This window comes from Chrysochloris asiatica, unplaced genomic scaffold, assembly GCF_000296735.1.
Source record: "Chrysochloris asiatica unplaced genomic scaffold, ChrAsi1.0 scaffold00047, whole genome shotgun sequence".
Classification (NCBI taxonomy): domain Eukaryota; kingdom Metazoa; phylum Chordata; class Mammalia; order Afrosoricida; family Chrysochloridae; genus Chrysochloris; species Chrysochloris asiatica.
In genome coordinates this window covers 1817122-1825964 of record NW_006408565.1, presented here as the reverse complement: position 1 = coordinate 1825964, position 8843 = coordinate 1817122, and the positions used below count along the sequence as shown (strand labels likewise).

At 42.2% G+C, this 8843-nt stretch overlaps 1 protein-coding gene across 4 annotated transcripts in view; it reads left to right on the top strand.

Moving 5' to 3' along the window:
• ADC (arginine decarboxylase) overlaps positions 1–8843 on the top strand; it is a 56823-nt gene that overhangs the window by 6984 nt on the left and 40996 nt on the right. The gene's annotated exons all lie outside the window — the stretch shown is intronic.

Genomic DNA, 8843 nt, shown 5'->3' with positions numbered 1-8843 from the left:
CTTGTGGTTTGCAGCCCGATTCGTAACCACTACGCTACCAGAGTTCCTTAGGAGGCTAGTATACCTACCCACCCTCTTCTCCTGTCCCCACCCCTTACCGTATCTTCAATATCCTCTCATCTTCTTTTAAAAACCCTCCCTGAACACTACATCCTCCTCTAGTCCAATCCCTTGCACCTTGAACAAAACTCAACAGAACTGTCTATACTAACTCTCTCTTTTCTCAGCACCTAGTATTTTAGCCATTGTGGCCCAACCTCCATTCTCATGGTTCTAAGTCACTCTCTCTTTCCTAGATCCCCAGAAATTTCCAGGATCCTAAATCTAGCAAGTAGTCCTGGTGTTGCACTGTGGGAGAAAACACTGAGCTTCAAGGTCAGTTTGAACCACAAGGTCAGTGGTTCAAACTCCCCATCCACTCCTTGGAAACCCTATACAGGGTGGCTATGAGTCAGAACCAACTTGACGGCACTTAACAACAACAACAAACCTAGCAAATATCCTATTGATTGTATTATTTTTGTATGAATACCTTATTTTAAACATTAATTCTGAATGATTCAAATCACACATTGATTCATTTGCCAACCCTACGCCTCTCCCGCAAAAGAAAAGAGTGGGACATCAGCTTTCTTTCATCAGAAATAATCACCAGTATGAATTTGGTGGGCATATATATATATTATTTAGCTTTGAGGAAGCAGCTCAGAGGTAGAACTCCTACTTTACATGTATGGGACTCTGGGTTCAATCCCTAGTATCTCCACTTTCAGAGGCTCTGATGGTGCAATGAATTAAGCGCTAGACTGCTAATTGAATGGTTGGTGGTTTGAACCTGCCTGCTGCTCCATGGGAGAAAGATGAGGCAATCTGCTTCGGTAAGGTTTTACAGCCTCCAAAATCCTGTGGAACAGTGCTACCCTGTCATATAGGATTGTTAATGATTTAGAATCAATTCACTGGCATTGGATATAGTATTTAAAAAATATTTATACATATGATCCATAGAAAAAATAGAAAATATTCAGTGATTTTGGAACAAAATATAAAATATTCATATCGTTTATACTGGTCTGCAAAAGCTCTAAACTCAGCAGGTCTTGAAGATCTGCTTTTGAGGATGTTTTTAGACCCAGTGCAGGTATTGATGGCAGGCGGAGGGTCATGCTGTTTGTGGCAATTAACTGGTTGAAGACCCTGGGGTGAATTTGCTCTGCGGAACCCAGCAATCTTTATTGGAGTTGTAATAGCTGGCAAGTCCCCTAGCCGCTAAGGTTCTCTGTTAGCTGATCTCTCAACAGTATTCCACACAGAGCTACTTAAGGAAACTCAAGAAGAACATATGGTCCTAGTTTAAAGAATTCAGAGGTAAACAAGATGAAAAGTGAGCACTGCTCTGCTCCTACCCTCGCCCTCATTGAGCACCTTTGACATTGAGACACAGCTTCCAGGAAGGAATGGCATTTTGTATATGCATTAGTTACCCTTTTCTGGAGCTGTCTCTTGCCTCACCTTTCTTCAGATCCTGGGAGCTGGCTCTACCATGCCATCTGTTGGTCTGTTGTAGTTACTGTCAAGCTGACTCTGACTCACGGTGGGTGTCTGGTACATAACAGAATGAAACATTGCCCAGTCCTGGGCCGTCTTCATGACTGTGGTTAATCTCAAGTTCATTGGTGCAGCCACTGTGTTCTGAGCGCCTTCTAACCTAGGGGGCTCATCCTCCACACACTATCAGACAATAGTCTCATGATTCATAGGTTTTCATTGGTTCGTATTTTGAAGTAGACTGCCAGGCCTTTCTGTCTCATCATTTTATATCTGGCAGTTCTGCTGAAACCAGTCCTCGAAGGGAACTTGAAATACTAGTGGTCTAACTTCCAGCATCATAGCAATGACACACAAGTCACCACAGTATGACAAATTGGTGGCAGTAGTCCCTATCACCTCTTATTTTTGTTAAGTGTTGTCAAGTCAGTTCCAACCCATAGCGACCCTGTATAGGGTTTCCGAGGAGCAACTGGCGAGCTTGAACCACCGACCTTGCAGTTCAGACGGCTTTGCAGTCTGGCGCATTAACCCACAGCGCCACACCAGGACTCCCCCTGTCACCTTTGTTGTTGTTAGGTGCCATCGAGTTGGTACTGACTCATAGTGACCTTATGCACATCAGAACGAAACACTGCCCATCCTGGGTCAACCTCACTATCATTGGCACACTTTGAGTCCATCAATGCTGCCACTTGGCCAATCCATCTCGCTGGGGGTCTTCCTCTTTTTCTCTGCCCCTCCACCTTACCAAACATGATATCCTTCTCCAGCGACTGGTCCTTTTTGACAATATGTCCGAAGTATGAGAGACGAAGTTTGGTCATCTTGGCCTCTAAGGAGCACTCTGGCTGCACTTCTTCCAAAATGGATCTATTGGTTCTTTTGGCAGCCCATGACACTTTCAATATTCTCCTCCAACACCATAACTCAAAAGCATCAATTCTTCTATGGTCTTCCTTATTCACTGTCCAGCTTTCACATGCCTTCTGAATGGTAGAGATCCTTTGGATTCTGTCTCAGGCTCCCTTCTCTTGTAAACTCTCCATCTTCTTAGGGAATTCCATCTCCTTCTATGGCTTTAATTGTCACCAATATGCCACCCACATTTTTTACTTCCAGCCCAGACCTGTAAGAGGGAGCTTCAAAAAGTTCATGGGAAAATGGAATGAAAAGATACCAACTTTTTGAAGTCCTTTTGTATATCCAATTGCTGCTTGATACCACAGGCTGTCTGCAATCCAGCATGTTCAGATGCCCTCAGTATGCCCCATTCCATTCCCCACACATCTCCTCCCTTTCCAGAACAACCTCTTGATTCGTCAAGGGTTATTGTGGCCTTTCTAGAGCCATTTTCATACGGTTACCAGAGCAATATCTAAAAATGCACATTTGATCGTGGCACTTCCCTTCTTGAAACCCTTCAGACTGTCTCCCATCACTCTCAGGGTGAGAGATGAAATCCTCTTGGTTTCTCTATTGACTTTGCCTGCCACCCTCTGACCTTGTCTTCACCCTTTGTGCGCATCCTGCCCAGACACTCCAGTCTTCTCCACTTCTTGACTGGATCCAGTACCTTCTTGCCTCAGAACCTCTGCGCTGCCTCTTTCCTTTACTGGAAACATTCTTTCCTCGGCTTCCTGACCCTCATAAAGGCTGTCCTTCAGCCTTCACACCCTGGCCTGTCACTTGCAGCTTCAAGACTTATTCCCCATCTGTAATGCCATCATTATTCAGTGTTTACTTATCTTCCCCACAGTCGGAAAGCTCCATGGAGTCAGACATCCATCTGCTTTATTCACTTGTTTTCATTTAGCCTATCACAGAACCTAACCACTCACTACACGCTCAATAAATACCTGTCTGTTGAGCCTTGAGATTGTATTTGCCATCATAGTATTGTGGTTAAGAGCAGGGATGCTCCAATTGGACAGTCCTGTGTTAGAATTACAACTCTGTGTGACTCTGGACAAATCACTTCTCTGAGCCTCTGCTTCCTTTCTGGTAACAATGCACATTAAGTGTTTAGTACATGACTGACAAAACAAAGAATGACAGAAGCTATTACTTAAATATTTTTGGTGGTGGTGGTGGTGATGTGCCGTGGAGCCAGTTCCGACTCACAATGAGCCCGTTTAGGATTTCCAAGGCTATATAACTCTTTAACAAAGTGAAATCATAGGTGCCCAAAGTGCTACCTTCCCTTCTTCTCTTTTTATCACACGGGGTTGAACAGGAAGCAAAAAATTTTGTATCGACCAAAAAGCCCTGGCGGGGTGGGCAGTTATGTCTGCTTCATCTCCAGCTCTGGAGTCAGACCTTCACATCCCATTCTGCCAATTTCTGGCTAAGTACAGGTAGGTTTACACCCTCGGAAACCCTGTACAGGGTCGCTATGGGTCAGAACCAACTCAATGGCACTTAACAACAACAGGTAGGTGGTGGTGGTGATGTGCCGTGGAGTCGGTTCCGACTCATAGTAACCCTGCACAGGGTTTCTGAGGCTGTAAATCTTTACAGGAGCAGAAAGCCTCATCTTTTTCCTGCAGAACCGCTGGTAGTTTCGAACTGCTCACTTTGAGATTAGCAGCCCAACTCGTAACCACTATGCTACCAGAGCTCCTTAAACAGAGAACTTAATTTGTCCTCCTTAAAGGTCAGCTCACAGGATCATACTAGTTGAGTCAGTCTGACTCGTGGTGACCCCATGTGTGTCAGAGAAGAGCTATGCTCCATCGAGTTTTCAATGACTGATTTTTCAGAAGTAGATCATCAGGCCTTCTGAGGTGCCTCTGGACAGACTCAAACTTCCAGCCTTTCACAATTTGCACCACCCAGGGACTCTAAACAGGATCCCAGGAGAGTTACAATAAATATAGTCATACAATAAATAGTATCAATAAACAATGTGTTAGGGTAATTAGGGGAGTCACATGAGATAATGTATTTAAATATCTAGCATTGAAAGTTGCTAAATTAAAACTAGGGTCTTATTACAGAATCACAATGGCTAAAAGCTGCTCTTCTATCTCCTGTTGTTGTTGTTACGTTCTGTTGAATTGGTTCTGACTCACAGTGACCCTAGGAACAACAGAATGAAACACTGCCCGGTCCTGTGCCATCCTCACAATTGTTGTGTTTGAGTCCATTGTGCCATCTTGTTTGGGCATCTTCCTCTTTTTTGTCATCACTTCACTTTACTGAGTATGATGTCATTCTCCAGGGACTGGTTCTGTCTGAAACATGTCCAAAGAACGAGAGACAAAGTCATTCTTGCTTCTAAAGAGCATTCAAGTTGAACTTCTTCCAAGAGAAATGTGTTTGTTCTTCTAGAAGTCATAATGCTTTCAATATTCTTTTCCAACACCGTAATTCAAATGCATTGGTTCTCCTACAGTCTTCTTTATGTAATCACTGTTCAACGGTCACATGCATAGGAAGCAACTGATAATACCATGGCTTAGGTCAGGGGCACCATAGTCCTCAAACCTTTGCTCTTTAACACTTTAAAGAGGTTTTTAAATGCAGTAGATTTGCCTAATGCAACATGTCTTATGTTTTTTTTTTTTTCCATTTATCATGATGTTTATTGGTCCTGTGAAGATAGCTGTTTCTTTACACTGAGGTGCAATCCATACTGAAGACTGTGGTCTTTGATCTTATCAGTGTTTTCAATCCTCTTGCTTCTCAAAAGCAAGGTGGTGTCATCTGCATATCACTGGTGGTTAGCGAGTCTTCCTCCAATCCTGATGCCACATTCTTCTTCATGTAATGCACCTTCTTGGATTATTTGTTCAACATACAGATTGAATAAATAAGTTGAAAAGATACAGCCCTGGCTCACACCTTTCCTGATTTTAAAACCATTGAGTATCCTCTTGTTCTATTCTAACAACTGCCTTTTGATCTATGTACAAGTATCTCATGAGCACAGTGACGTGTTCTGGAATTTCCACTCTTCACAATGTTATCCATAGTTTGTCATGATCTGCACAGTCGAATGTTTTTGCAAAGTCAATAAAGCACAAGTAAGCATCTTCCTGGTAGTCTCTGCTTTCAGCCAAGATCCATTTTGTTTCCTACTGTGACTTCTTTCCCTTAATTTGGAGTCTTGACTTGTCATGTCTGAGTTTGAAAGCTGATTCTACCACCTCCTTGCTATGGGGCCTCTCTGAGCATCAGTATCTTCCTTTGTAGAATGGCGCTGATACCCATCTGATGTGTTGTTGTAAGTATTAAATAAAATAGTGAAGCTAAAGCATTCAGCTCAGCAAGCTCTGGGTGATAGACCAAGTCCAGCCTGTCACCTGATTTTGTAAAGATTTATTGGATCACAGTCAAGCTAATTGCTTTATGTATTATCTCTGTCTGCTTTCTCACTACAGTGGCAGTTAAGTAGTTGCAATGAGACCATATGGCCCAGGAAGTGTAAAATATTTACTCTCTGGCCTTTTGCAGAAAGTTTCCCAACATCTGATGTAAAGCAGCTTGTGGTAGGTGCTCAGTGAACGTGGTTGCCACCGTCATCACCATGTTGGCATTATGATTGTCTGTATTGTTAATGCAGCAGTCAGGCAGCCAAGTGTGAAGAAGAGGGGTCCTGGAGGGGTCACAGGTCACCTGGCACACTGCCACATACAGAGTAGACCTTTGGCTGTTAGGGGACCTGTTTCAAAAAGATGCTTGGTCTGGTGGACTTTTTTTTTTTTAATTGTGAACTGAGTGATAGTTTACATGGGAGAACATCAGCTTTACACCATCATTTCATTACAATGATTACAATCTCCTCTGTGCATCATCTTTCAACAGTATTTGCTTCCATTCCCTCTGGTTTTTGTTTTTGGGGCAGGGTGTGGGGAGTACACAAAAACACTCAAGCATATATAATAATTTAAACAACCAAAGAGCACATTCTTCAAGCTTGTCTCCTAGCTACCAGCTCTCAGTCCTTCTCTTTTCATGAATCTAGAGTCCTTAGCTGCTCCCTCTCTCCATGTCCCCATCTCTGCCTCCATCTCTGGTATCGCTGCTTCTCTGGATAAGGTCTCGTACTCCACTTATGCTCTTCTCCCTTGATGGTCCTCTGTTTCTGGACTGTAAGATTAACTACTTCCCCATTTTTGTTATAAAACTTCTACCTTAACAATTGTGACAGTCACAATTAGTCATAATAATTACTCACTATTGAATCATAAGAATCTTATCCCCATCTCTTTTTCTGATGGCTTTCTTTTTAAAAAAAATTTATTATTATTTTTGGTTTACTTATTTTCTATTGTTAAAAAAAAAAAAGATATCTAATACAGCGTTTGCCAGTGTAACATTTGTCCATGTGTATAATTTGGTAACACCAATATCATTCATTAATCATGTGCAACCATCCTCAATAATGCCTGCTGACAAATTTTTATCATGATCTGGTACACTTTCTAATATGCCAAGTAATATTCTCTGAAAATTTTAATCTGCCAGGAAAATGTGGCAGAAGCCCGTCATTGCCAGGGCCTTGATGAGACTAGTTAGTGCTTTAGTAAGAATTAGAAAATGTACCCCTTTCCTTAAGACACTTACTTGTTATAATCAGTATACTGATCTTGCCAGAACAAGATGTTTCACGGCTGAGATCAGAAGAACTAGATAATGCCCGACTAACATTACCAACTGTTCTGATCAGAATGACAATAAATAGATCCTGATAGGATGGGAGAAAAATGTGAAACAGAACTTAAATTCTTAAAAAGTTGAGGCTAACTGGACTCATTGAGATGCAAGATTCCCTGAGACTATCTCCCTGAGATACTGTTTAAACTTTGAAGCAGTTATTACTCCTTGAGGTCATCTTTCAGCTAAATAACAAATTGGGTCATAAAAGAAATGATAGCACTTTTGAGTACTGTACTCACCTATATAACACCAAACGGTCAACACTTAGTCTAAAGCAAAGAGGAGAAGACAGGGAGCAGGGGAACTGGAACTAGAACAGGAAACTGGAAACAGATGACTGGAAATAGAACCTGGAGGGAAGTAATGAGGAAGTTGACATGCTGTGAAAATTCTAACCAGTGCCATTGAACAAACTGTAGAAATTGTAAATGGGAATCTAATTTTTTGTGTAAACTTTCACCAAAACACAACAAAATCTTATTTTTTAAAAAAAGAGATGGGTTCAACCATGTTCCATAGACTCCCATTGACCTGGAGATGAGAGAGAGAGAAGAGGAAGGGCTGGTTGGTCCAAAGTATGGTGAGACCTGGGGATGCCTGAGCCCATGCATGGACAAAGATATAGCCACAGAGGGCTAGAGCTGAGAGTGAAGCATCCAACTGACATGAAGCGAGACATGCACAAGAACACCCAAACTTGCAGATAATACCCATCTGACCTAGCCTCGATGGCTTGATAATCAGAACTCGACTAGAGAAAGATCATAACAAAACAAAACAAAAAACAATTTTTGATAAAGGAAATGATGGTAAATTGATACAATTTTATGAACTTGACCTATACTCCTGGAGGTAGTGACTATGTGCTGTGGAGTCTGTTCCAACTCATAGCGACCCTGTACCAGGTTTCTGAGGCTGTAAGTCTTTATGGGAGCAGAAAACCTCATCTTTCTCCCACAGAACAGCTGGTAGTTTCGAACTGCTGACCTTGAAACTTGCAGCCCAATTCGTAACCACTACTCTATCAGAGCTCCTTTACTCCTGGAGGTAGTAGCTCAAAATACCAACAGAGAGGGAAGGAGTTTTCACATCAAGTATCAATGTTATCCCTTCTGTATACAGGGTACATAGGGACAGGCAACTTGGACATTGACCTAAAATGAGGGAGTGTGATAAAGGCTCGAAGTGACTGGCTTACAATGTTTCAAGAGGGAGTTTAGTTTAAGAGTATGTGTGGGTTGATAAGAGTCCCCACTGAATACTTTTCATTTTGTCTAGATGGGTCTGGTTAAAAGAGATAGGGATAAGATTCATATAACTTAATAGTGAGTAATTGTTATTATGACTAATTGCGACGGTCACAATTGTAAAGATAGAAGTTTTGTAACAAAAACGGGGGAGTAGTTAATCTTACAGTCCAGAAACAGAGGACCCTAGGACCATCAAGGGAGAAGAGCACAAGCGGAATGCTGAACCTTCTCCAGAGAAGCAGCAACACCAGAGATGGAGGCAGAGATGGGGACCTGGAGAGAGGGAGCAGTTGAGGACTGTAGATTCATGGGAAGAGAGGGATTAAGACATGGCGGCCAGGAGGTGAACTTGCAGAATGTGCCCTTTGGTGGTGTAAATTA